Genomic DNA, 25,233 nt, shown 5'->3' with positions numbered 1-25,233 from the left:
TGACTTCCTCCACAGGGCCGTTGTCACCACTTGGCGCAAGCACCCATGCGAGTGCCCTTTGCATGGACAGGTGGGTGTGCCCACTCTTGGGCGACGGCACTGGCATAGGGTCCCTCATAGTACAATGAAGTGTCTCTGACGGTGGTGGCGCACAACCAACGTCAGACACACCATCGTAATATGAGGGGTCCTGTGCCAGTACCGCTGCCCATGAGAGAGTGTTCCCCCAAGCTTGAACTGTGCTCTACCACTTGCAATACTTACCTCTCCCTGCTCCACCACTGTGTAGTCTGTGCTGTTAAATCCTTCAATGGCACTGCCAATACAAATTTGTTGAAATGATAGATGATAGTTAAAATATACAGGGGCCCTGGCCTCTATTTAAACCAGTTAATACTTTGCGCCAACTACCACTGTCTACTTCTCAGCAGAGGAGCCCACCCCTGTATCTAGCTATGCCACCTGTTTATTTATGAACATTTTTTTGGCTGACATTTAGCCCACTTAATTATTTTGGCCTACTATCTCTGTCAGCCACTCATGACAGTTGTCCTCCACTGAATAAAGCAATGCCGCCTGTTTAGTCCTCTTACCAATTTTGAACTGCATTTAGCCTACTTTATCATTTGGGCCTACTACTTGTGTTTGGCTGTCAGCCACTCATTACAGTTGTCCTCCTCCACTGAACAAAGCAATGTTGCCTGTGTACTCCTGTTACCAATTTTGAACTGCATTTAGCCTACTTTTTTATTTTGGGCCTACTAAGTCTCTCTGCGCCATTCATTACAGTTGTCCTCCTCCACTGAACAAAGCAATGCCGCCTGTGTACTCCTGTTACCAATTTTGAACTGCATTTAGCCTACTTTTTTATTTTGGGACTACTAAGTATGTCTGCGCCACTCATTACAGTTGTCCTCCACTGAACAAAGCTATGCTGCCTGTGTACTCCTGTTACCAATTTTGAACTGCATTTAACCTACTTTTTTATTTTGGGCCTACTAACTGTGTCTGCGCCACTCATTACAATTGTCCTCCACTGAACAAAGCTATGCCGCCTGTTTAGTCCTGTTACCAATTTTGAACTGCATTTAGCCTACTTTTTTATTTTGGGCCTATATCTGTGTTTCCTCCTTATCCTGCCCATTTCCCAGCCACTGCCAGATGAGTCTGCTGGTACATTGACCCAGACCACTACATTCCCCTTGCACTCTACACAGCCAGAATCTGACCCTACTGAAAGTCAGGTTCCCCTTCCTGCATACTAAACCACCTTACACAGGGACAAAGAGGAAGGTGATGTGAATTCTGTGGTCAAGCTCCCTCCTGTGGTCATGAGTGGTACTTCGGCTGGTTCTGTCTATGAGCTTCCTCTGGTGGATGTGAGTGGGGCTGCGGCTTCTGAGTTTCCTTCCTCAGGTGCCGAGGTTAAGTCGTTAGGTGCTGCTCTATTTAACTCCACCTAGTTCTTTGTTCCTGGCCTCCAGTTAATGTTCCAGTATTGGTCTTGTTCTCTCCTGGATCGTTCTTGTGGCCTGTCTGCCCTGCATAAGCTAAGTTTTGCTTGTGTTACTTTTGTTTGCTATATTTTCTGTCCAGCTTGCTATATTGGTTTTTCTTGCTTGCTGGAAGCTCTGAGACGCAGAGGGAGCACCTCCGTACCGTTAGTCGGTGCGGAGGGTCTTTTTGCCCCCTCTGCGTGGTTGTTTGTAGGTTTTTGTGCTGACCGCAAAGCTATCTTTCCTATCCTCGGTCTATTCAGTAAGTCGGGCCTCACTTTGCTAAAATCTATTTCAGCTCTGTGTTTGTATTTTCATCTTAACTCACAGTCATTATATGTGGGGGCTGCCTTTTCCTTTGGGGAATTTCTCTGAGGCAAGGTAGGCTTATTTTTCTATCTTCAGGGCTAGCTAGTTTCTCAGGCTGTGCCCGAGGCGCCTAGGTCTGGTCAGGAGCGCTCCACGGCTACCTCTAGTGTGGTATGATAGGATTAGGGATTGCGGTCAGCAGAGTTCCCACGTCTCAGAGCTCGTCCTATGTTAGTAACTATCAGGTCACTTTTTGTGTGCTCTTAACCACTAGGTCCATTGTGGTTCTGAATCACCTGTTCATAACAATACTGGAGGCCCAAAGTACTAATGCTTCTCAATAGAGGGAAAAGAGAAGTTCTGAGACCATTTTTTTTTCTCTGTACTGTGTTTTGTCTTTCTTTTCCCCTAGACATTTGGGTGGTTCAGGACACAGGTGTAGTGATGGACATTAAAGATCTGTCTTCTTGTGTGGATCATCTCACTGCAAGAGTACAAAATATTCAAGACTTTGTGGTTCAGAACTCTATGTTAGAACCAAGAATTCCTATTCCTGATTTGTTTTCTGGAGATAGAGCTAAGTTTCTGAGCTTTAAGAATAATTGTAAACTGTTTCTGGCTTTGAAACCCCGCTCCTCTGGTGACCCAGTTCAACAAGTTAAGATCATTATTTCTTTATTATGTGGCGACCCTCAAGACTGGGCATTTTCCCTTGCGCCAGGAGATCCTGCATTATGTAATATTGATGCGTTTTTTCTGGCGCTTGGATTGCTGTATGATGAACCTAATTCAGTGGATCAGGCAGATAAAAATTTGCTGGCTCTGTGTCAGGGTCAGGATGAGGTAGAGATATATTGTCAGAAGTTTAGGAAGTGGTCTGTGCTCACTCAATGGAATGAATGTGCGCTGGCAGCAATTTTCAGAAAAGGTCTCTCTGAAGCCCTTAAGGATGTCATGGTGGGATTTCCTATGCCTGCTGGTCTGAATGAGTCTATGTCTTTGGCCATTCAGATCGGTCGACGCTTGCGTGAGCGTAAAACTGTGTACCATTTGGCGGTATTATCTGAGCATGGACCTGAGCCTATGCAGTGCGATAGGACTTTGACCAGAGCTGAACAGCAAGAACACAGACGTCAGAATGGGCTGTGTTTTTACTGTGGTGATTCCACTCATGCTATCTCCGATTGTCCTAAGCGCACTAAGCGGTTCGCTAGGTCTGCCACCATTGGTACGGTACAGTCGAAATTTCTTTTGTCCGTTACTTTGATCTGCTCTTTGTCATCCTATTCTGTCATAGCATTTGTGGATTCAGGCGCTGCCCTGAATTTGATGGACTTGGAGTATGCTAGGCGCTGTGGGTTTTTCTTGGAGCCCTTGCAGTATCCTATTCCATTGAGAGGAATTGATGCTACGCCTTTGGCCAAGAATAAGCTCAGTACTGGACCCAGCTGACCATGTGCATTGCTCCTGCGCATCAGGAGGATATTCCCTTTTTGGTGTTGCATAATCTGCATGATGTGGTCGTGTTGGGGTTGCCATGGCTACAAGTCCATAACCCAGTATTGGATTGGAAATCAATGTCTGTGTCCAGCTGGGATTGTCAGGGGGTACATGGTGATGTTCCATTTCTGTCTATTTCATCATCCACCCCTTCTGAGGTCCCAGAGTTCTTGTCGGATTACCGGGATGTATTTGATGAGCCCAAGTCCAGTGCCCTACCTCCGCATAGGGATTGTGATTGTGCTATCGATTTGATTCCTGGTATTAAGTTTCCTAAAGGTCGACTGTTTAATTTGTCTGTGCCTGAGCACGCCGCTATGCGGAGTTACGTAAAGGAATCCTTGGAGAAGGGTCATATTCGCCCGTCGTCGTCGCCATTGGGAGCAGGGTTCTTTTTTGTGGCCAAGAAGGATGGTTCGCTGAGACCTTGTATTGATTACCGCCTTCTAAATAAAATCACGGTCAAATTTCAGTACCCCTTGCCGCTGCTGTCTGATTTATTTGCTCGGATTAAGGGGGCTAGTTGGTTCACCAAGATAGATCTTCGAGGGGCGTATAATCTTGTGCGAATTAAACAGGGCGATGAATGGAAAACAGCATTTAATACGCCCGAGGGCCATTTTGAGTACCTGGTTATGCCATTCGGGCCTTCTAATGCTCCATCAGTGTTTCAGTCCTTTATGCATGACATCTTCCGAGAGTACCTGGATAAATTCCTGATTGTATACTTGGATGATATTTTGGTCTTCTCGGATGATTGGGAGTCTCACGTGAAGCAGGTCAGAATGGTGTTTCAGGTCCTGCGTGCGAATTCTTTGTTTGTGAAGGGGTCAAAGTGTCTCTTTGGTGTTCAGAAGGTTTCATTTTTGGGTTTCATTTTTTCCCCTTCTCTATCGAGATGGACCCTGTTAAAGTTCAGGCCATTTATGATTGGACTCAGCCGACATCTCTGAAGAGTCTGCAAAAGTTCCTGGGCTTTGCTAATTTTTATCGTCGCTTCATCAATAATTTTTCTAGTATTGCTAAACCGTTGACTGATTTAACCAAGAAGGGTGCTGATGTGGTCAATTGGTCTTCTGCTGCTGTGGAAGCTTTTCAAGAGTTGAAGCGTCATTTTTCTTCTGCCCCTGTGTTGTGCCAACCAGATGTTTCGCTCCTGTTCCAGGTCGAGGTTGATGCTTCTGAGATTGGAGCAGGGGCTGTTTTGTCGCAAAGAAGTTCTGATGGCTCGGTGATGAAACCATGCGCCTTCTTTTCCAGGAAGTTTTCGCCTGCTGAGCGTAATTATGATGTTGGCAATCGAGAGTTGCTGGCCATGAAGTGGGCATTCGAGGAGTGGCGTCATTGGCTTGAAGGAGCTAAGCATCATGTGGTGGTCTTGACTGATCACAAGAACTTGACTTATCTCGAGTCTGCCAAACGGTTGAATCCTAGACAGGCTCGTTGGTCGCTGTTTTTCTCCCGTTTTAACTTTGTGGTTTCGTACCTTCCGGGCTCTAAAAATGTGAAGGCGGATGCCCTGTCTAGGAGTTTTGTGCCCGACTCTCCGGGTTTGTCTGAGCCGGCGGGTATTCTCAAAGAGGGGGTAATTTTGTCTGCCATCTCCCCTGATTTGCGGCGGGTGCTGCAAAAATTTCAGGCTAATAGACCTGACCGTTGCCCAGCGGAGAAACTGTTTGTCCCTGATAAATGGACGAGTAGAGTTATCTCTGAGGTTCATTGTTCGGTGTTGGCTGGTCATCCTGGAATCTTTGGTACCAGAGCTTTGGTGGCTAGATCCTTTTGGTGGCAGTCTCTGTCACGGGATGTGCGTTCGTTTGTGCAGTCCTGTGGGATTTGTGTTCGGGCTAAGCCCTGCTGTTCTCGTGCCAGTGGGTTGCTTTTGCCCTTGCCAGTCCCGAAGAGGCCATGGACACATATCTCTATGGATTTTATTTCGGATCTCCCCGTCTCTCAAAAAATGTCGGTCATTTGGGTTGTTTGTGATCGCTTCTCTAAGATGGTCCATTTGGTACCCTTGTGTAAATTGCCTTCCTCCTCTGATTTGGTGCCATTGTTCTTCCAGCATGTGGTTCGTTTACATGGTATCCCGGAGAACATCGTTTCTGACAGAGGTTCCCAGTTTGTTTCGAGGTTTTGGCGAGCCTTTTGTGCTAGGATGGGCATTGATTTGTCTTTTTCCTCGGCTTTCCATCCTCAGACAAATGGCCAGACTGAACGAACCAATCAGACCTTGGAAACATATCTGAGATATTTTGTTTCTGCCGATCAGGATGATTGGGTGTCCTTTTTGCCTTTGGCTGAGTTCACCCTTAATAATCGGGCCAGCTCGGCTACTTTGGTTTCGCCGTTTTTCTGCAATTCTGGTTTCCATCCTCGTTTCTCTTCAGGGCAGGTTGAGTCTTCTGACTGTCCTGGTGTGGATACTGTGGTGGATAGGTTGCAGCAGATTTGGACTCATGTGGTGGACAATTTGACATTGTCTCAGGAGAAAGCTCAACGTTTCGCTAACCGCAGGCGCTGTGTGGGTCCCCGACTTCGTGTTGGGGATTTGGTTTGGTTGTCATCTCGTTATATTCCTATGAAAGTTTCCTCTCCTAAGTTTAAGCCTCGTTTCATTGGTCTGTATAGGATTTCTGAGGTTCTTAATCCTGTGTCTTTTCGTTTGACCCTTCCAGCTTCTTTTTCCATCCATAACGTATTCCATAGGTCATTGTTGCGGAGATACGTGGCACCTGTGGTTCCATCCGTTGATCCTCCTGCCCCGGTTTTGGTTGAGGGGGAGTTGGAGTATATAGTGGAGAAGATTTTGGATTCTCGTATTTCGAGACGGAAACTCCAGTACCTGGTTAAGTGGAAGGGTTATGGTCAGGAAGATAATTCCTGGGTCTTAGCCTCTGATGTTCATGCTGCCGATCTGGTTCGTGCCTTTCATTTGGCTCATCCTGGTCGGCCTGGGGGCTCTGGTGAGGGTTCGGTGACCCCTCCTCAAGGGGGGGTACTGTTGTGAATTCTGTGGTCAAGCTCCCTCCTGTGGTCATGAGTGGTACTTCGGCTGGTTCTGTCTATGAGCTTCCTCTGGTGGATGTGAGTGGGGCTGCGGCTTCTGAGTTTCCTTCCTCAGGTGCCGAGGTTAAGTCGTTAGGTGCTGCTCTATTTAACTCCACCTAGTTCTTTGTTCCTGGCCTCCAGTCAATGTTCCAGTATTGGTCTTGTTCTCTCCTGGATCGTTCTTGTGGCCTGTCTGCCCTGCATAAGCTAAGTTTTGCTTGTGTTACTTTTGTTTGCTATATTTTCTGTCCAGCTTGCTATATTGGTTTTTCTTGCTTGCTGGAAGCTCTGAGACGCAGAAGGAGCACCTCCGTACCGTTAGTCGGTGCGGAGGGTCTTTTTTCCCCCTCTGCGTGGTTGTTTGTAGGTTTTTGTGCTGACCGCAAAGCTATCTTTCCTATCCTCGGTCTATTCAGTAAGTCGGGCCTCACTTTGCTAAAATCTATTTCATCTCTGTGTTTGTATTTTCATCTTAACTCACAGTCATTATATGTGGGGGCTGCCTTTTCCTTTGGGGAATTTCTCTGAGGCAAGGTAGGCTTATTTTTCTATCTTCAGGGCTAGCTAGTTTCTCAGGCTGTGCCCGAGGCGCCTAGGTCTGGTCAGGAGCGCTCCACGGCTACCTCTAGTGTGGTATGATAGGATTAGGGATTGCGGTCAGCAGAGTTCCCACGTCTCAGAGCTCGTCCTATGTTAGTAACTATCAGGTCACTTTGTGTGCTCTTAACCACTAGGTCCATTGTGGTTCTGAATCACCTGTTCATAACAGGAAGGTGCAGATGAAAGTGCAGATTCCTTCATCAGGTGGGGAGGCACACTCGTTGGCACTGGCACAGGACCCCTAATAGTACGCAAAAGTGTCTCTGGCAGTGGGAGGTGCCACCAAACACACCGCCGTACTATGAGGGGCCCTGTGCCAGTGCCAACTAGTGGGCCCCCCTGCTTGCTCAGGATCACAGCACTTGCAAAGTTTAAATACTTACCTCTCCCTGCTCCACCGCCGTGACGTATTCCGCGTTTTCTGGGCCCATGAAAATCTTGAGCCAGCTCTACCCCCCCCCCCCCACAACTTTAGCCAAATGACCCCCTGTTTTCAATGCCTAACTATTATTATAAAGTAAATTAAGATTGACAAGCTTGAGAAATAAGAATTGATGTTTTTGTCATTAAAATGGGCACTGTAGGTGTTTTCCTGTCCTCCACTCACTGCCGACTTCGATTCCCCATTGACTTGCATTGGGTTTCGTGTTTCGGTCGGCCCCCGACTTTTCACAATAATCGTCCGATTTCACCCGACCCGACTTGATCCTAAAAAAGTAAAAGTCGCTCAACCCTAATGATGACATTTTGGGGAATTTTGCTGCATTTGGGCATAATAAAAAAAAACAGTGATTCGGCAATACTGGAGTACTGATATTCTCTACAGTATACCGGTATTCCACACGGCCATGACAAGGAAACGTTTTGAAGGGATCCATAAATTTTTGCATTATAATGATAATGCTCAGTGTCCTCCCAGAGACGATCCTAACTTTGATCGTCTATATAAAATTCAGCCAGTGGTTGAACACTTCAGCAGAAAATTTGCTGAGGCGTACATACCCCAGAGGGACATCGCTATTCATGAATCTCTTGTTCACTTCAAAGGGAGGCTGAAATTCCGACCATACCTGCCCAGTAAGAGGTCCAGGTATGGAATAAAGCTGTACAAACTGCAAGAGTACCTCAGGGTACACCCACAGATTTCAGGTCTACGAGGGGAAGGACACCCAAATTAACCCCCCTGAATGCCCCCCCGTCCTGGGGGTGAGTGGGAAAATTGTGTGGGAATTTTTGCACCCACTGCTGGATAAGGGTTATCACCTCTACATTGATAACTTTTACACCAGCGTCCCACTCTTCAAGTCCCTCTCTGCCAGAGGTACAGCTGCATGTGGCACCGTGCGAAAAAATCAGCGAGGCCTCCCTAAGCCGCTAATTTGGCAAATGCTGAGAAAAGCAGAGCCCAATGCAGCAACAACATGCTGGTGGTCAAGTATAAGGACAAAATGGATGTCTTTATCCTGACCACCATACACTGTGACAACAGCACCCTTGTCACCTTTCGTGGGACCACAACACAAGTCCCAAAGTCAGATTGTATCTTGGATTACAATCAGTATATGGGGGGTGTGGATCTTTCAGATCAGGTCCTCCAACCATACAGTGCCATGCGAAAAGCCAAAGTATGGTACAAAAAATTGGCCGTGCACATTGTACAGATGGCAATGTACAATACCTTTGTGCTGTTCCGATCTGCAGGCCATACGGGGACCTTCCTTCAGTTTCAGGAGGTAGTCATCAACGCCCTAATGTTTGGCACTCAGGGAGGTGAGGGTCCCAGTACTTCTGAATCTGATAGTGCCCGCATTGTCCCAGGTCAACATTTCCCAGGACAGGTTCCCCAAACAGCGAGGACAGGACGATCACAAAAACGGTGCAGAGTATGCTCCAAGAGGAGAAACCTGCCCTGAGAAACCTGGCCTTTGCATTAAGGATTGCTTCAAAGTATACCACACGTCCACAAATTAATAAAATTTGTTTATACCTTGTTGACACAACACACTTTTATCAATCTGATGTACCCCGCACATCTTACATATAACACCACATTATAAATTCATACACCAGTTTAACAAAAAGCATTATAATCAGTACTATAAAACTATGCCTCTAGATAAATTCATTCAGGGGTGTAGATTCCAAAATGGGGTCACTTGTGAGGGGTTTCCACTGTTTAGGCACATCAGGGGCTCTGCAAACGCAGCATGACGCCTGCAGACCATTCCATCAAAATCTGCAGTCCAAAACAACACTCCTTCCATTCCGAGTCCTGCCGTGCGCCCAAACAGTGGTTTTCCCCCACATATGGCGTATCAGCGTACTCATGAGAAATTGCACAACAACTTTTGTGGTCTATTTTCTCCTTTTTTACTTCTGAAAATAAAAAAATTGTTGCTGAAAAATCATTTTTGTGGAAAAAATGTGATTTTATTTCACAGCTCTACGTTCTAAACTACGGTAAAGCACCTGGGATTTCAAAGTGCTCATCACATGGCTAGATGAGTTCCTTGAAGGGTATAGTTTTCAAAATGGCGTCACTTGTGGGGGTTTTCTAATGTTTAGGCACATCAGGGGCTCTTCAAACCCGACATGGCATCTGCTATCAATTCCAACCAAATTTGCTTTCAAAAAGTCAAAAGGTGCTCCTTCCCTTCCGAGCCCTGCCGTGCGCCCAAAAGTGGTTTTCCCCCACATATGGGGTATTGGCGTACTCAGGAGAAATTGCACAACAACTTTTGTTGTCCATTTTCTCCTTTTACTCTTGTGAAAATAAAAAAATCGTTGCTTAAAAATGATGTTTGTGGAAAAAAATTTATTTTTTATTTTCACGGCTCTACGTTCTAAACTTCTGTGAAGCACCTGGGGGTTCAAAGTGCTTACCACATAGCTAGATAAGTTCTTTGAAGGGTCTAGTTTTCAAAATGGGGTCACTTGTGGGGTTTTCCAATGTTTAGGCACATCAGGGGCTCTTCAACCGCGACATGGCGTCCGCTATGAATTCCAACCAAATTTGCGTTCAAAAAGTCAAAAGGTGCTCCTTACCTTTCGAGCGCTGCTGTGCGCCCAAACAGTGGTTTTCCCCCACATATGGGATATTGGCGTACTCAGGAGAAATTGCACAACAACTTTTGTTGTTCATTTTCTCATTTTACACTTGTGAAAATAAAAAAAATGTTGCTGAAAGATCATTTTTGTGACTAAAAAGTTTAATGTTCATTTTTTCCTTCCACATTCGTTTAGCTTCTGTGAAGCACCTGAAATATTGACCCCTCAAAGTGACTTCAAATGTGATGTGGTCCCTAAAAAAAATAGTTTTGTAAAATTTATTGAAAAAATTAGTAATCGCTGGTAAAATTTTAACCCTTATAACTTTTTAAAGAAAATAAATTTTGGTTCCAAAATTGTGCTGATGTAAAGTAGACTTGTGGGAAATATTATTTATTAACTACCTTGTGTGATATGATTCTCTGATTTAATGGCATAAAAATTAAAAGTTTGAAAATTGCTAAATTTTCCAAATTTTTGACAAATTTCCATTTTTTTCACAAAATAAACGCAACTCATATCAAATAAATTTTACCACTAACATGAAGTACAATATGTCACGAGAAAAAATTGTTAGATTTATCAGGGTCTGTTGAAGCGTTCCAGAGTTATTACCTCATAAAGTGACAGTGGTCAGAAGTGTAAAAATTGGCTGGGTCAGAAAGGTAAAAACAGGCTGGGTTTTGAAGGGGTTAAAAAAAGTGCTAATATTTTTGTTTTTCTTTCACATACAACATAATAATATAGGTAATATTGGTAGCAATTCACAGAGTTGAGTGACTTTGCTCCGTTCCCTCTTAATCGGAAAGCTATAGCATTTGCCGAATAAGCTGCAGAGGGAATCCAGCTTCCTGGATGCGCCGGCCGATCAGCTGATCGGCGCCACAGCTGCATGTGTCGCGGCTGTGTCACAGTCACAAAACATGCATGGAGAGCCTGTTTGTTGGGTTCTCTATGCATGTGTTGTGACTGTCACACAGCCCCGACACATGCAGCTGCGGCGCTGATCAGCTGGCACAATCCAGGAAACCGGGTTTCCTCTGCAGCTTATTCGGCAAGTGCTGCAGCTTGTCGAATGAGAGGGAACTCAAGCAATTGCCCTCATCTCTATTCTAGGAACGCACATACAGTTAGGGCCAGAAATATTTGGACAGTGACACAAGTTTTGTTATTTTAGCTGTTTACAAAAACATGTTCAGAAATACAATTATATATATAATATGGGCTGAAAGTGCACACTCCCAGCTGCAATATGATAGTTTCCACATCCAAATCGGAGAAAGGGTTTAGGAATCATAGCTCTGTAATGCATAGCGTCCTCTTTTTCAAGGGACCAAAACTAATTGGACAATGGACTCTAAGGGCTGCAATTAACTCTGAAGGCGTCTCCCTCGTTAACCTGTAATCAATGAAGTAGTTAAAAGGTCAGGGGTGGATTTCAGGTGTGTGGTTTTGCATTTGGAAGCTGTTGCTGTGAGCAGACAACATGCGGTCAAAGGAACTCTCAATTGAGGTGAAGCAGAACATCCTGAGGCTGAAAAAAAAAGAAAAAATCCATCAGAGAGATAGCAGACATGCTTGGAGTAGCAAAATCAACAGTTGGGTACATTCTGAGAAAAAAGGAATTGACTGGTGAGCTTGGGAACTCAAAAAGGCCTGGGCGTCCACGGATGACAACAGTGGTGGATGATCGCCGCATACTTAATTTGGTGAACAAGAACCCGTTCACAACATCAACTGAAGTCCAGAACACTCTCAGTGAAGTAGGTGTATCTGTCTCTAAGTCAACAGTAAAGAGAAGACTCCATGACAGTAAATACAAAGGGTTCACATCTAGATGCAAACCATTCATCAATACCAAAAATAGACAGGCCAGAGTTAAATTTGCAGAAAAACACCTCAAGAAGCCAGCTCAGTTCTGGAAAAGTATTCTATGGACAGATGAGACAAAGATCAACCTGTACCAGAATGATGGGAAGAAAAAAGTTTGGAGAAGAAAGGGAACGGCACATGATCCAAGGCACACCACATCCTCTGTAAAACATGGTGGAGGCAACATGATGGCATGGGCATGAATGGCTTTCAATGGCACTGGGTCACTTGTGTTTATTGATGACATAAGAGCAGACAAGAGTAGCCGGATGAATTCTGAAGTGTACCGGGATATACTTTCAGCCCAGATTCAGCCAAATGCTGCAAAGTTGATTGGACGGCGCTTCATAGTACAGATGGACAATGACCCCAAGCATACAGCCAAAGCTACCCAGGAGTTCATGAGTGCCAAAAAGTGGCACATTCTGCCATGGCCAAGTCAATCTCCAGATCTAAACCCAATTGAGCATGCATTTCACTTGCTCAAATCCAGACTTAAGACGGAAAGACCCACAAACAAGCAAGACCTGAAGGCTGCGGCTGTAAAGGCCTGGCAAAGCATTAAGAAGGAGGAAACCCAGCGTTTGGTGATGTCCATGGGTTCCAGACTTAAGGCAGTGATTGCCTCCAAAGGATTTGCAACAAAATATTGAAAATAAAAATATTTTGTTTGGGTTATGTTTATTTGTCCAATTACTTTTGACCTCCTAAAATATTGAGTGTTTGTAAAGAAATGTGTACAATTCCTACATTTTCTATCAGATATTTTTGTTCAACCCTTCAAATTAAAAGTTACAATCTGCACTTGAATTCTGTTGTAGAGGTTTCATTTCAAATCCAATGTGGTGGCATGCAGAGCCCAACTCGCGAAAATTGTGTCACTGTCCAAATATTTCTAGCCCTAACTGTAAATGCAAATACATGCTAAATGTCTTTAAGGCAGTTCCACCAGCTAGTCCCCAAAGTAATCCAGTGGAAACCGATCCAAAGTCCGTGAAAAAACTCATCAGCTAAATGCAAAACACTTTTTTGCTAAATATTCTATTGGTTTGAGTCCCTTTATTGTGCTATTTTTGTATTTACCAGATTGTCGTTCAGGAAAACTAGTTTACCCGCAGTTAACATTCAGCTGCTGGTGTGACTTATTTTTTCATTTTACATTTGGGTCTAGCCACAGGTGCCCCCATAAATTTTAACCACGGCTTGCCCCTAATGCCAAAATCTGCCATGATTCCCAACAACCCCTGCCACAAGTTCCACTCACAGTCCTCTCACAGTTGCCTACCACAACTCTCTGTATTTGTCAGTCACATAACTTCATTAATTACCACTCACAGTCCCCCATAATTGCCTACCACAATTGTCTATCAATGTCAACCACATAACTTCCTTAATTGCCTATGCCTTCTGCCATGATTTCCAACAACAGCCCCTGCCACTTCCACTCACAGTCCCCCCACAATTGCCTACCAAAACTGCAAATAATTGTCAGCCACTAGTGTTGAGCGATACCTTCCGATATCCAGAAGTATTGGTATCGGATTGGATCAGCCGATATCCAAAAAATATCGGATATCGCCGATACCCGATACCAATGCAAGTCAATGGGACACAAATATCGGAATGTAAATAAGCCCTTTCTGTCCTTCTACATCCTGTTCTGGAGGGAGGAAGAGTGTGGGCGGTGCATGGGCGGACATTGTGCATGTCTGTGTGTGTGGGCGGGGTCCATGCGTGCCTGCCGGGGCTCTGTGCTGGCTACCGGGGCTCTGTGCGGGCTGCCAGGGGTCTGTACGGGCCAGCCAGGGCTCTTTGCGGGCTGCCGCGGCTCTATGCGGGCCTGCCGGGGCTCTGTGCAGGCTGACAGGGGTCTGTGCGTGCCTGCCGAGGCTCTCTGCGGGCTGCCAGGGGTCTGTACGGGCCTGCCAGGGCTTTGTGCGGGCTGCCGGGGCTCTGTGAGGGCTGCCAGGGGTCTGTGCGTGCCTGCCAAGGCTCTCTGCGGGCTGCCGGGGCTCTGTGCGTGACTGCCAGGGCTCTGTGCGTGACTGCTGAGGGTCTGTGCGAGCTACCGGGGCTCTGTGCGGGCTGCCGGGGCTCTGTGTGGGCTGCCAGAGGTCTCTGCGTGCCTGCCCTGAGCTCTGTGCGGGCTGCCGGGGCTCTGTGCGTGACTGCCGGGGGCCTGTGCGGGCTACCGGGGCTCTGTGCGGGCTACCGGGGCTCTGTGCGGGCTATCGGGGCTCTGTGCGGGCTGTCAAGGGTCTGTACGGGCCTGCCGGGGCTCTGTGCGGGCTGCCGGGGCTCTGTGCAGGCCTGCCGGGGCTCTGTGCAGGCCTGCCGGGGCTCTGTGCGGTCTGCCGGGGCTCTGTGCAGACCTGCCTGGGCTCTGTGCGGGCTGCCGGGGCTCTGTGCGTGACTGCCGGGGGCTCTGAGCGGTTTGCGGGGGCTCTGTGTGGGCTGCCGGGGCTTTGAGCGGGCTGCCGGGGCTCTGTGCGGGCTGCCAGGGGTCTGTGCGTGCCTGCCAGGGGCTCTGCGCAGGCTGCCGGGGGCTCTGTGCATGCTGCGGGGGCTCTCTGCGGGCTGCCAGGGCTCTGTGTGGGCTGCCGGGGGTCTGTGTGTGCCTGCCGGGGCTCTGTGCGGGCTGCCGGAGTTCTGTGCGTGACTGCCGGGGCTCTGTGTATTGTCTATCAATGTCAACCACATAACTTCCTTAATTGCCTATGCCTTCTGCCATGATTTCCAACAACAGCCCCTGCCACTTCCACTCACAGTCCCCCCACAATTGCCTACCAAAACTGCAAATAATTGTCAGCCACTAGTGTTGAGCGATACCTTCCGATATCCAGAAGTATTGGTATCGGATTGGATCAGCCGATATCCAAAAAATATCGGATATCGCTGATAATGATACCCGATACCAATGCAAGTCAATTGGACACAAATATCGGAATGTAAATAAGCCCTTTCTGTCCTTCTACATCCTGTTCTGGAGGGAGGAAGAGTGTGGGCTGTGTGTGGGCGGACATTGTGCGTGTCTGTGTGTGTGGGCGGGTTCCGTGCATGCCTACCGGGGCTCTGTGCGGGCTGCCAGGGGTCTGTATGGGCCTGCCAGGGCTCTGTGCGGGCTGCCGGGGCTCTGTGCAGGCCTGCTGGGGCTCTGTGTGGGCTGACAAAGGTCTGTGCGTGCCTGTCGAGGCTCTCTGCGGGCTGCTGGGGCTCTGTGCAAGCTGCTAAGGGTCTGTACGGGCTGCCAGGGCTCTGTGCGGACTGCCGGGGCTCTGTGCGGGCTGCCAGGGGTCTGTGCGGGTTGCCGGGGGTCTGTGCGTGCCTGCCCGGGGCTCTGTGCGTGACTGCCGGGGCTCTGTGCGTGACTGCCGGGGCTCTGTGCGGGCTACTGGGGCTCTGTGTGGGCTGCCAGGGCTCTGTGCTGGCTGCCGGAGTTCTGTGCGTGACTGCCGGGGCTCTGTGCATTGTCTATCAATGTCAACCACATAACTTCCTTAATTGCCTATGCCTTCTGCCATGATTTCCAACAACAGTCCCCCCACAATTGCCTACCAAAACTGCAAATAATTGTCAGCCACTAGTGTTGAGCGATACCTTCCGATATCCAGAAGTACTGGTATCGGATTGGATCAGCCGATATCCAAAAAATATCAGATATCGCTGATACCGATACCCGATACCAATGCAAGTCAATGGGACACAAATATCGGAATGTAAATAAGCCCTTTCTGTCCTTCTAAATCCTGTTCTGGAGGGAGGAAGAGTGTGGGCTGTGTGTGGGCGGACATTGTGCGTGTCTGTGTGTGTGGGCGGGGTCCGTGCGTGCCTGCCGGGGCTCTGTGCTGGCTACCGGGGCTCTGTGCGGGCTGCCAGGGGTCTGTACGGGCCTGCCAGGGCTCTGTGCGGGCTGCCGGGGCTCTGTGCGGGCCTGCCGGGGCTCTGTGCGGGCTGACAGGGCTCTGTGCGTGCCTGCCGAGGCTCTCTGCGGGCTGCTGGGGCTCTGTGCAAGCTGCTAGGGGTCTGTACAGGCCTGCCAGGGCTCTGTGCGGGCTGCCGGGGCTCTGTGCGGGCTGCCAGGGGTCTGTGCGGGTTGCCAGGGGTTTGTGCGTGCCTGCCCGGGGCTCTGTGCGGGCTGCCGGGGCTCTGTGCGTGACTGCCGTGGCTCTGTGCGTGACTGCCGGGGGTCTGTGCATGCCTACCGGGGCTCTGTGCGGGCTACCGGGGCTCTGTGCGGGCCTTCCGGGGCTCTGTGCGGGCCTGCCGGGTCTCTGTGTGGGCTGCCGGGCTCTGTGTGGGCCTGCCGGGGCTCTGTGCGGGCTGCCGGGGCTCTGTGCGTGACTGCCGGGGGCTCGGTGCGGTCTGCGGGGGCTCTGTGCGGGCTGCCGGGGCTCTGTGCGTGACTGCTGGGGGCTCTGTGCGGGCTGCTGGGGCTCTGTGCGGGCTGCCGGGGGTCTGTGCGTGCCTGCCGGGGGCTCTGTGCCGACTGCGGGCGCTCTGTGCGTGCCTTCCGGGGGCTCTGTTCGGGCTGCCGGGGCTCTGTGTGGCCTGCCGGGGCTCTGTGCAGGCTGCTGGGGCTCTATGCGGGCTGCGCATGGCTGACGGGGCTCTGTGCGTGACTGCTGGGGGCTCTGTGCGGGCTGCTGGGGCTCTGTGCGGGCTGCCGGGTGTCTGTGTGTGCCTGCCGGTGGCTCTGTGCGGGCTGCCGGGGGCTCTGTGCGTGCTGCGGGGGCTCTCTGTGGGCTGCCAGGGCTCTGTACGGGCTGCTGGGGGTCTGTGCGTGCCTGCCGGGGCTCTGTGCGGGCTGCCGGAGTTCTGTGCGTGACTGCCGGGGGCTCTGTGCGTGACTGCTGGGGGCTCTGTGCCGACTGCGGGCGCTCTGTGTGGGCTGCGGAGGCTCTGTGCGTGCCTGCCGGGGGCTCTGTGCGGGCTGCCGGGTCTCTGTGCGGGCTACCGGGGCACAGCGCCACGGCAGGCACGCACATAGCCCCGGCAGGCATGCACAGAGCCCCGGCAGCTCACACAGAGCCCCCGGCAGGCACGCACAGACCCCCGGCAGCCCGCACAGAGCCTTGGCAGCCTGCACAGAGCCCCCAGCAGGCACGCAGAGACCCCTGGCAGCCCGCACAGACCCCCGGCAGCCCACACAGAGCCCACAGCAGTCACGCACAGACCACCGGCAGCTCGCACAGACCCCCGGCAGCCCGCACAGACCCCCGGTAGTCACGCACAGAGCCCTGGCAGCTGCACAGAGCCCCCGGCAGCCCACACAGAGCCCACAGCAGTCACGCACAGACCCCCGGTAGTCACGCACAGACCACCGGCAGTTCGCACAGAGCCCCAGCAGGCCCGCACAGACCCCTGGCAGCCCGCACAGAGCCCCGGCAGCTCGCACAGAGCCCAGGCCGGCACGCATAGAGCCCCGGCAGACCGCACAGAGCCCTGGCAGCCCGCACAGAGCCCGAGCAGGATGCACAGAGCCCCCGGCAGTCATGCACAGACCCCCGGCAGCCAGCACAGAACCCCGGCAGCCCGCACAGAACCCCTGCAGCTCGCACAGAGCCCCGGCAGGCACGCACAGACCCCCAGCAGCCCGCATAGAGCCCCGGCAGCTCGCACAGAGCCCCGGCAGCCCGCACAGAGCCCCGGCAGGCACACACAGACCCCTGGCTGCCCGCACAGACCACTGGCAGCCCGCACAGACCCCTGGCAGCCCGCACAGAGCCCTGGCAGCCCGCACTGAGCCCTGGCAGCCCACACAGAGCCCCCGGCAGGCACGCACAGACCCCCGTCAGCCCACACAGAGCCCCAGCAGCCCGCACAGAGCCCCAGCAGCCCGCACAGAGCCCCCGGCAGTCACGCACAGTCCCCCGGCAGCCCGCACAGGTCCCCGGCAGGCCTGCACAGACCCCCGGCAGCTCACACAGAGCCCCTGCAAGCACGTACAGACCCCCGACAGCCCGCACAGACCCCCGGCAGCCCGCACAGAGCCCCGGCAGCTCGAACAGAGCCCCGGCAGGCACGCACAGACCCCCGGCAGCCCGCACAGAGACCCCGGCTTGCCCGCACAGAGCCCTGGCAGCCCGCACAGAGCCCCAGCAACCCGCACAGAGCCCCGGCAGCCCGCACAGAGCCCCGGCAGCTCACACAGAGCCCCTGCAGGCACGTACAGACCCCCGGCAGCCCGCACAGAGCCCCGGCAGCTCGCACAGAGCCCCGGCAGGCACGCACAGACCCCCGGCAGCCCGCACAGAGACCCCGGCATGCACGCACAGAGCCCCAGCAGCCCGCACAGAGCCCCGGCAGCCCACACAGATCCCCGGCAGCCTACACAGAGCCCCGATAGCCCGCACAGAGACCCCGGCAGTCACGCACAGAGCCCCCGGCAGTCACAAACAGACCCCCGGCAACTCGCACAGAGCCCCGGCAGGCCTGCACAGCCCCCCGGCAGCCCGCACAGAGCCCCGTCAGGTATGCACAGACCCCCGGCAGCCCGCACAGAGCCCCGGCTCTGTGCATGCCTGCCGGGGCTCTGTGCATGCCTGCCGGGGGCTCTGTGCGGGCTGCCGGGTCTCTGTGCGGGCTGCCGGGGCACAGAGCCCCGGCAGGCACGCACAGAGCCCCGGCAGGCATGCACAGAGCCCCGGCAGCTCACACAGAGCCCCTGGCAGGCACACACAGACCCCTGGCAGCCCGCACAGACCCCTGGCAGCCCGCACAGACCCCTGGCAGCCCGCACAGATCCCCGGCAGCCCGCACAGAGCCCTGGCAGCCCACACAGAGCCCCCGGCAGGCACGCACAGACCCCCGTCAGCCCACACAGAGCCCCAGCAGCCCGCACAGAGCTCCAGCAGCCCGCACAGAGCCCCCGGCAGTCACGCACAGTCCCCCGGCAGCCCGCACAGATCCCCGGCAGGCCTGCCCAGACCCTCGGCAGCCCGCACAGAGCCCTGGCAGCTCACACAGAGCCCCTGCAGGCACGTACAGACCCCCGACAGCCCGCACAGACCCCCGGCAGCCCGCACAGAGCCCCGGCAGCTCGCACAGAGCCCCGGCAGGCACGCACAGACCCCCGGCAGCACGCACAGAGACCCCGGCATGCCCGCACAGAGCCCTGGCAGCTCGCACAGAGCCCCAGCAACCCACACAGAGCCCCAGCAGCCCGTACAGAGTCCCCGGCAGGCATGCACAGACCCCCGGAAGCCCGCGCAGAGCCCCAGCAGCCCGCACAGAGCCCCGGCAGTCACGCACAGAGCCCCCGGCAGTCACGAACAGACCCCCGGCAGCCCGCACAGAGCCTTGGCAGCCCGCACAGAGCCCCCAGCAGGCACGCACATACCCCCGGTAGTCATGCACAGACCACCGGCAGCTCGCACAGAGCCCCAGCAGGCCCGCACAGACCCCCGGCAGCCCGCACAGAGCCCCGGCAGCCCGCATAGACCCCCGGCAGCCCGCACAGAGCCCTGGCAGCCCACACAGAGCCCCCGGCAGCCCACACAGAGCCCACAGCAGTCACGCACATACCCCCGGTAGTCATGCACAGACCACCGGCAGCTCGCACAGAGCCCCAGCAGGCCCACACAGACCCCCGGCAGCCCGCACAGAGCACCGGCAGCTCGCACAGAGCCCCGGCCGGCACGCATAGAGCCCCGGCAGCCCGCACAGAGCCCTGGCAGCCCGCACAGAGCCCTGGCAGGCCGCACAGAGACCCCGGCAGTCACGCACAGACCCCCGGCAGCCCGCACAGACCCTCGGCAGCCCCCGCAGAGCCCTGGCAGCTCGCACAGAGCCCCGGCAGGCACGTACAGACCCCCAGCAGCCCGCATAGAGCCCCGGCAGCTCGCACAGAGCCCCGGCAGGCACACACAGACCCTTGGCAGCCCGCACAGAGCCCCGGCAGCCCACACAGAGCCCCCGGCAGGCACGCACAGACCCCCGTCAGCCCACACAGAGCCCCAGCAGCCCGCACAGAGCCCCAGCAGCCCTCACAGAGCCCCCGGCAGTCACACACAGTCCCCCGGCAGCCCGCACAGATCCCCGGCAGGCCTGCCCAGACCCCCGGCAGCCCGCACAGAGCCCCAGCAGCTCACACAGAGCCCCTGCAAGCACGTACAGACCCCCGACAGGCACGCACAGACCCCCGGCAGCCCGCACAGAGACCCCGGCAGCTCGCACAGAGCCCCGGCAGGCACACACAGACCCCGGGCAGCCCGCACAGAGACCCCGGGCAGCCCGAACAGAGACCCCGGCATGCCGATACAGAGCCCCAGCAGCCCACACAGAGCCCTGGCAGCCCACACAGATCCCCGTCAGCCCGCACAGAGCCCCGGTAGCCCGCACAGAGACCCCGGCAGTCACGCACAGAGCCCCCGGCAGTCACAAACAGACCCCCGGCAGCTCGCACAGAGTCCCGGCAGGCCTGCACAGACCCCCGGCAGCCCGCACAGAGCCCCGGTAGGCACGCGCAGACCCCCAGCAGCCCGCACAGAGCCCCGGCAGCCCGCACAGAGCCCCGGCAGCCCGCACAGAGCCCCCTTCAGTAACGCACAGTCCCCCGGCAGCTCGCAGAGAGCCCCGGCAGGCCCACACAGACCCCCAGCAGGCATGCACAGACCCTCGGCAGGCACGCACAGACCCCCACGGTCACGCACAGACCCCGCCCGCACGCACAGACACGAAGTGTCCGCCCACGCTCCGCCCACACTCCATTATAGTGCATCATTGCACTATGGGAACTTCCGATTCCGGTATCCGATATCGCAAAAGTATCCAAACTCGGTGTCGGAATTCCGATAAAGCGAATTTCAGCCGATACCCGATATTTGCAGTATCGGAATGCTCAACACTATCAGCCACATAATTTTCTTATTTTTCACTCCTGGTTCCTCCAGAATTGCCTACCACAACTCCAGTCCCCATAATTATCAGCCACAGGACCTTCTTAATTACCACTTACAGTCCCCTTGACAATTGCGTGACACAATTCCCTGTAGCTGTCAACCACAGAACTTCCTTTATTTCCACTTATAGTCCACCAATATAACTGGCTTCCACAGTCCTCCTAATTGTAAGCCACATTTCTGTTATAACTGCAAAGAACAGTTCACTTTATATTTGCCTGTCCCAGCCTCCTTTGTAATTCTCTTGCACAGTCCACTCCATGATAGCATCTGGAATAAAAGTTCCACAGCACAAACTGCCGAGGTATGTGTATTGCCGATATGCTGTGAATGTGCATTGACCACATGCGTACATTTACGCCGATGTTGGACTCCCATCCTTTAATATGGGCTCCAGTGGTGAGCCCACATCTTTTCTGGGAAATATCAGCTGTTTTGAACAGCTGACATGTGCCCGCAATAGCCACGGGTGGAATCGTGATCCACCCGCAGCTATTAATCAATTAAATGCCACTGTCAAACTCTGACAACGGCATTTAAATCGCGATTCCGGCAATTGCAGCGGAAATATGCACACCGGTGGCCCCCGTCCCGTGAACGCAGGTCATCGGTGTGTTAACATGACAACCTGAGGTCTCCTGGAGACCTCTATGGTTGTCAGTGCCGGCTTGCTGTGAACGCCACCCAGTGGTCGGGAGTCATAGCAAGTGAGTAAATCTACTATATAGAGGCGATCTGAACATCGCCTCTATGTAGCAGAGCCGATTGGGTTCTGGCAGCTTGTAGTCTCCTATGGAGAGTATAGGAGCATGCCAAAAGTAAAAAAAAAATGTTTTTAAAAATATAAAAAAATAAAAAAATATATAAAAGTTCAAATCACCCCCCTTTCGCCCCATTCAAAATAAAACAATAAAAATAAAATCAAACATACACATATTTGGTATCGCCGCTTTCAGAATCCCCGATATATCAATAAAAAAAAGGATTAACCTGATCGCTAAACAGTGCAGTGAAAAAAATTCAATACGCCAAAATTACATTTTTTTGGTTGCCGCGACATTGCATTAAAATGCAATAATGGGCGATCAAAAGATCGTATCTGTAACAAGGTGGCATGGGGTGGTAGTCATGGGTGAGTCTACTAAGTCACAGTCAGTGAGCATCTTGGCCCCTTGCACATAAAAAGACAGTTCCAGTCCCAGCCCTATAGCATAGTTGGTTACCTCTGGCACACGGTTGCTCTCCATACTGGAACGGTGTCCTCTGGTTGCAGCACACGTCACACTTTGGTTCCAGCTGTGGCAAACTTTAATAACGATGAAAAGGGAGAGAGAATAATTCCTGAGCTGTCCCTAGGCTAAGACGCTGCTTCATCGGCAACAACAGCAACAGAAGCATCAGCTCCCAATCGGCTCCTGTGAGCTAACTGTCTCTTGGAGGGCACCTCCTCAGTCCTCGTGCCCGTTCCAGCTGCCCAGTGTTAGGGTTGGCAGATTGCACTTTATCATTATATTTATTTAGTGCAATCACAACCTGGGGTCCACCATGCAGAGATGCAGTTAAACCGCAGCTAATATAAACAATGGCAGCACACACAGCGAGCGATAGCTAGCTTGCATTAAGTTACACATCACTCAGTGAATAGCACACGAGGCTGTGTCACTCGCACACAGCAACAGAATAGATGCTCTGCAATAGAGCTATGTCACTCACACACAGTAACAGAAAAGATGCTCTGCAGTTGAGCTGTGTCACTCGCAAACAGTAACAGAGCAGGTATGGCGCTAAATACGATCCCTGTTAACCTCACAGGAGGTCAAAACCCACACACAGGGTAAGCAGCAAACAGTGGTCACACAGCCAGCCAAAACACTCAGCCAATTCCTCTCTGGAGGTGCCGGAATTCTAATGGCTAAACACCAGCCCTGAATTGACTCAGACAAACTCCTCTCCGGAGGCGCCGGGATTCTAACGGCTTACCGCCGACCCTGAGCACATGCTGACATAGACCACATTGTTGCAGTGACTCATACACACATGTAACATGATTGATACCAGCGCACCGGCGTGCACAATTGAGAGCCTTTAATACCTTAAGCTCAAGTCCAGTCAGACAGGACCTTGCCTGTAGACCAATTTGAAGCTGCCACATCACTAGAGCAGCTGACGTTCGAGCACCAATGAGAAGGTGCCACATCACGGACATGCTCAGTAGGGTGAAATCTGGACTTAGGCTCCAGAGCGCAACGCTGCATGTGTATACCAGTAGTCACCATAGGCTTAGCTGGAGAGCCAGCAGTAACTACACATACAGCACGAGCCTGGATAAGGCGCTGGGACCAAAATCCCAGCAGTCATCCCAGCTGCCGAGCCTGAATGGGAGACTAGAGCAGCAGACGAGGCTGGGGATCTATCCTGTGCAGCGGAAAAATCCTGGTGCCTAACACCCAGCAGTCCTTTGGCAGCACTTTTTCCCCTCTGGGAGAATGTTATGCTCTCATCAGAGGAGCACGTCTTGCCACGGGCACACCTGCCCGGGCTCTGCTGCAGAAGCAGGAAATTGCTGCTTCTTCCAAGCTGCTAACCCAGTCCCTTTTTGTTAACCCTTAACCCCTTACCGGCATCGGACGTACTATACCGTCCGATGCCGGCTCCCCTGCTTTGATGCAGGGCTCCGCGGTGAGCCCGCCCCAAAGCCGGGACATGTCAGCTGTTTTGAACAGCTGACATGTGCCCGTAATAGGCGCGGGCAGAATCGCGATCTGCCCGCACCTATTAACTAGTTAAATGCCGCTGTCAAATGCAGATAGCGGCATTTAACTACCGCTTCCGGCCGGGCGGCCGGAAATGACGTCATCGCCGACCCCCGTCACATGATCGGGGGTCGGCGATGCTTGTGAATGGTAACCATAGAGGTCCTTGAGACCTCTATGGTTACTGATTGCCCGTCGCTGTGAGCGCCACCCTGTGGTCGGCGCTCACAGCACACGTGCAATTCTGCTACATAGCAGCGATCAGCAGATCGCTGCTATGAAGCAGAGCCGATCGTGCTATGCCTGCTTCTAGCCTCTCATGGAGGCTATTGAAGCATGGCAAAAGTTAAAAAAAAAAGTTTAAAAAAATGTGAAAAAAATAAAAAAAACATAAAAGTTTAAATCACCCCCCTTTCGCCCCAATCAAAATAAATCAATAAAAAAAATATCAAATCTACGCATATTTGGTATCGCCGCGCTCAGAATCGCCCGATCTATCAATTAAAAAAAAGTATTAACCTGATCGCTAAACAGCGTAGCGGGAAAAAAATTCGAAACGCCAGAATTACGTTTTTTTGGTCGCCGCGACATTGCATTAAAATGCAATAACGGGCGATCAAAAGAACGTGTCTGCACCGAAATGCTATCATTAAAAACGTCATCTCGGCACGCAAAAAATAAGCCCTCAACCGACCCCAGATGATGAAAAATGGAGACGCTACGAGTATCGGAAAATGGCGCAATTTTTTTTTTTTTTTTTAGCAAAGTTTGGAATTTTTTTTCACCACTTAGATAAAAAATAACCTAGACATGTTTGGTGTCTATGAACTCGTAATGACCTGGAGAATCATAATGGCAGGTCAGTTTTAGCATTTAGTGAACCTAGAAAAAAAGCCAAACAAAAAACCAATGTGGGATTGCACTTTTTTTGCAATTTCACCGCACTTGGAATTTTTTTCCCGTTTTCTAGTACACGACATGCTAAAACCAATGATGTCGTTCAAAAGTACAACTCGTCACGCAAAAAATAAGCCCTCACATGGCCAAATTGACAGAAAAATAAAAAAGTTATGGCTCTGGGAAGGAGGGGAGCGAAAAACGAACACGGAAAAACGAAAAATCCCCCGGTCATGAAGGGGTTAATGTCCCTGAACTAGTCATGTTCAATACAGTGCAATATAATACAAAGACATGAAATCATATAAACATCACACAGCACACGTACAGCAATAAAACAGTAGTTCATAACAGAAGTACATTGATATATAGCAAAATTTCGAGAGCATTGCATGGGGATCACGTGCCTGACATAAAGGAGAGAGGAAGCAACTGAGGATTCCCGCCACCTCCTTACCACATCATGAGCCAATATGAAAGAAACATCAAAAAGAAAATAAAAAGAGGACAAACTGGACCCCACAAGCTTGGCACAACCAAAGTCACTCTGGATCACTACATAGACTGATTCCATGTACAAGTAAAATCTTACATTTTGGACAGACACTATAGAGTACCACAAAACCTCAGTATGGAGTAAAGAAAAGTCATACAGCCCCTAAAATCTAATAACAATCTCATTGTGAAGACACAAGTGTCAGTGAGAGCGCTCGTCTGCTTGCCTGATTGTCTTTAGAAAGAAACCACCGGAGACTAGACGGAGGTGGACATGACTTGGGGATGGGTGGACTGAGAACTCCTGCAGCC

This window comes from Ranitomeya imitator, chromosome 1, assembly GCF_032444005.1.
Source record: "Ranitomeya imitator isolate aRanImi1 chromosome 1, aRanImi1.pri, whole genome shotgun sequence".
NCBI lineage: Eukaryota > Metazoa > Chordata > Amphibia > Anura > Dendrobatidae > Ranitomeya > Ranitomeya imitator.
Note: the sequence above shows the minus strand (reverse complement) of the source record.